The sequence below is a fragment of the Anneissia japonica genome, unplaced genomic scaffold (genome assembly GCF_011630105.1).
Source record: "Anneissia japonica isolate Jap-2015-1 unplaced genomic scaffold, ASM1163010v1 scaffold585_len4108843_cov191, whole genome shotgun sequence".
NCBI lineage: Eukaryota > Metazoa > Echinodermata > Crinoidea > Comatulida > Comatulidae > Anneissia > Anneissia japonica.
This window is the reverse complement of record NW_022716829.1, coordinates 3,459,880-3,464,322: the sequence shown is the minus strand read 5'-3', so window position 1 is coordinate 3,464,322 and position 4,443 is coordinate 3,459,880. Positions and strand designations below refer to the sequence as shown.

At 31.7% G+C, this 4,443-nt stretch overlaps 1 protein-coding gene across 4 annotated transcripts in view; it reads right to left on the bottom strand.

Moving 5' to 3' along the window:
- Window positions 1–4,443, bottom strand: part of LOC117109959 (synaptotagmin-15-like) — a 45,670-nt gene that overhangs the window by 13,075 nt on the left and 28,152 nt on the right. For 3 of the 4 annotated variants that reach the window (XM_033252466.1, XM_033252469.1, XM_033252468.1), the window contains exon 2: window positions 3,187–3,244. The exons of the other annotated variant lie outside the window; for it this stretch is intronic. The gene's annotated coding sequence lies outside the window, so the exon portion shown is untranslated. The remainder of the gene's footprint in view (window positions 1–3,186; window positions 3,245–4,443) is intronic. 4 annotated transcript variants of the gene reach the window in all.

Genomic DNA, 4,443 nt, shown 5'->3' with positions numbered 1-4,443 from the left:
AATAATAATAATAATAATAATAATAATGATATTAATAATAATAATAATTACAATTATAATAATGTAATTTACGAAAAATACTAAAATATAAAATTTAAGATTTATCATTTGTTTTTTTAGTAAAAATATATAAATAGGCCTACGACTATATTTAGATTATTTTTTATTCGGTTATTGCTAATTAACGGATGCATCAAAATGAATGAAAGCCTCCCTTTCAATTGTATTATGGAAAAAAAATATCTGGTGGTCAATTTTGAAATATTGTATGAAATCAGAAATGAAAATGAAAAGTTATTGAACAATATTTTCTTGAAAATGCCAAACCACATTCTCATAAAACTCCTCTAGATGGCGTTCCAGTATTCGCATCACTTCAAAAAAAGTAGATGAATAAAAATGCTTTAATGTCGTTCACAGCTTAGAAGCCGAGTCTGTCTCTTATACACATCTAGATGTGTATAAGACCTTATGCCAACATTGTCAAAATGACAGATTAATGTTACATAAGAACATGAAATTTTATAAAATTCGTAAATTTTAAATTGCTATAACTTTTCATTTTCTTGGTCAATTTTCACAAATCAAATTGCAGGTAAAAAAAATCAGATGTAACAGATATTGCGAAGTACCGAAAATTAATAAAATAAAAACTAACACCATAGAACGAATGGCACGCATAGACTAATAATTGACGGCTGTACTCGCAACTAGTATCGGATTGTCAGTGCCATAGTAAACATCAAAGGACTGTAAGCACGCGCTATGTTCGAGAGCGGGGAGATGTGCGTCCTTCTTTCGAATTACCTTGCTCTGATGCTTGGCTGCGCGTGTGTAAAGCACCCGTGTATGGGTCACCTGCAGCTTATGTGTGGGTTTTTCTTTTTATTCAATTTGGCTTCTTTCCTATTTAATGTTATATTTTTTAAATGTTTTTCTTGTCGTTTTTGAATGTGTACAGTTGTTAAATGAAATGTTATTGTTAATAAATACCTCGATTCAGCCTTTTGGCTGCCACGGAATTTGTATTTTTGATTGTGTTGTTTTGAATAAAGATACTGATATATTATTTCAAATATGAATGTTGCAAGCCCGCAGATGACTAAAGAGACCTATTCTTGATCTGCACATTTATCTAAACTAGCACCACAGATGAAGAGCTACAGTAGTAGGCCTACTTCTTTCTTCATGCGGCTGTCTTAATACAGCTTTGTGGTCCTTAGTTTTTGCTCCCACAATAACATACAACATAGGCCTATATAATATTAATAATAATAATAATAATAATAATAATAATAATAATAATAACAATAATAATAATAATAATAATAATAATGATATTAATAATAATAATAATAATAATAATTACAATTATAATAATGTAATTTACGAAAAATACTAAAATATAAAATTTAAGATTTATCATTTGTTTTTTTAGTAAAAATATATAAATAGGCCTATGACTATATTTAGATTATTTTTTATTCGGTTATTGCTAATTAACGGATGCATCAAAATGAATGAAAGCCTCCCTTTCAATTGTATTATGGAAAAAAAATATCTGGTGGTCAATTTTGAAATATTGTATGAAATCAGAAATGAAAATGAAAAGTTATTGAACAATATTTTCTTGAAAATGCCAAACCACATTCTCATAAAACTCCTCTAGATGGCGTTCCAGTATTCGCATCACTTCAAAAAAAGTAGATGAATAAAAATGCTTTAATGTCGTTCACAGCTTAGAAGCCGAGTTGTTTGGATGCATGAGCAACAGAGGGGCGACTTCAAATTATCAACACATGATGGAGAGTTTGAGAATTTGGGGTTAGATGTCTATATTTTAATATGCATTATAAGTCAATCGTGACGTCATCACTGTAACTCCCAATGTTATTTGCCTATTCCCCCAGCGTCCACTAATTTTTCTATTAGTGGACGCTTGGCTTGATTTTTTTTAGGTTCGTGTGCAAAAAAAATTCCTCATTTTTTCGTCACCGCGAATACATCGCGCACCGCGATAAAAATTGAATTGTAATTGAAAATTACTTTTGTAAAACAAGCTTAATTAGAACCCGAAGAAATTTACTTCAAATTCAATATTTAGTATGAACAATTAAGGAAATCATTGAATCAATGGACCCTCATAAACACAACAAACTGAACGTTTAATAGGAAATTCTAGACCTATTTTAAAAACTCAATGAACAAAATTAGATGTAGGCCTATGGCCAGGCAGGAGGCCGCCCGGGCCTCCACCTACTACTACTAGGCCGTAGCCTAGCCTAGTTATGAAATCATCGCACGATTTTACCTGTCTGCATGCACCGAACAAAAAAGGACGTCAGTGACTGTATTCTCTCTCGAATGCTGAAATGTTTATTTCTCTGACGAAAGTCTATCAAAATAGCATTACAAACAAGTTCTTTCTAACACAATAGTTATTTAGCGTATCCGTACTCTATTGCTGATGTGTAGTTAATTAAACACGTACTGCGCAGGAGCAAAAATCAGCATAACGCACAGCTATGTAAATACGCACACGTATACTGATCATATCACTATAGCAACCGATGACTGCAACAGTAGTTAGCTAAAAAGACTGCGATTGACTTATTTGCCCCGGTAAAGTTATATTATAATATATATAAGCACTCATTCACATTGTCTCTTTCCTACCAGGTGTAGTGTACCAGTAGATTTTAATACTACGAAGCGCTAATATTAACTAGCCTGAACATCCGCTGGGAGTTAGTGTTCCACACTTTGATCGATAGAACGGGATAATGGACGAATATTACGGAATATAATACCGAAATAATAATTAGGATTATTATATTATAAATTGTAAGAACAATGGGATTCGAAAGAGTTTGACCAAATATCATGAATTACCGATACAAAAACAAGGTTCCTGAGGAATACCAAATTTGTGTAATACCATTAATTAGTAAATAATTATTATTTATACTCCAAATGTTGAAGATATTTTAAAACATACCCTTTCAATATACAGATATCACTACAATGACATCTCATCTCACATTGAGGAAATATGAAAAATTGTGAGAAAACAGTAGGGCCACCATGATTCACAGTACAAACAACTTAAAAAGTACCGGAATTTTGTACAATGTATTAAGTTTGTGTTCATTGTATGTTCTAAACTCCATATCATTTAACACGTACCTTTTCAATATACAAACATCAACTCTAATTCCGATGACATATCTCACATTGAACAATCCTGAAAATATATGAACAAAGGCAGTTAAATACGGTATACATTTTCAGGTTATTAGTTCAATGCTAGAAAAAAAACGCCACCATTGTCAATTTTAACTTAGTCAGTTTGAGGGTATACCATGGGCGACATGTATTAGCCTACAAAACAATACCGGTAATACTGAAGCTCTCACTCAACACAACTACCACGATGCGTTTATCACCAGTTCTACCCTAACCTACATGCTGCATTATAAAAAAAAAATTTTAAAAAAATAAAATCAACACATAACAGCTTCTCATAGCAAACAGGTAATTGTAGTCACACGCCTGCTGCAATTTTTCGCGTGGCGCATTTTTCAGTAACAAAACAATCGAATAGAAAACCAAATTTATAGCTGGAAAATACAAAAGAATTACTGTACATGTATTACTGTAGGCTTCGTTTATCTTGCGCTGATTTACGTCAGTGAACGGTGTCATGAACGATCTATTGATGACATTCACAGTGCTATTTGTTATTGACATTTAACATTGATTAAAATATTAGAAGACATTTCTAGAGACTATTGTGAGGTACTGAATGAACAGCAATGTTTAATGCGCTATCATCTTGGACAGGTTTTGTATGTGAAAGTTCCCGGGTTCGAGTCCCAGTGGAGGCTGATCTTTATTTTTTCTTTGACATATTTCTTGTTTTATATATATATATATATATATATATATATATATATAATTATATATTATAATAATATTAATAGAACACAACCGGCTACTACACGGTGTTTCATATATATATATATATATATTGGAATAAAATAAACTGTCTTGAAGTAATGCTATATATAAATCTATATATATATATTAATATATAATGCTATATATAATCAATCTTAACGTTAGAAAAAGTAGGTGCCCCAACCGGGGCTCGAACCCGGGAATTCTACTGTCTATACAAACGCGTTAACCAACTGGTCCATTGAGCCTTTGATGGGAATTTAAAGCTCATTCAAGCATCTACTCCTTTACAATTATGTGCATGCTTAACAGCACTAGTCATTGAATAACAGAGATCAATATGATACGCCCCATTCTTATAAACATTTGACGACAAGACAGGATCTCCGAAGAGATGCTTTTTATAAATAAAACACACACAAACATATATTATATATATATGGGTGTATGTGTTTGTATATATGTATACACACACACACACAC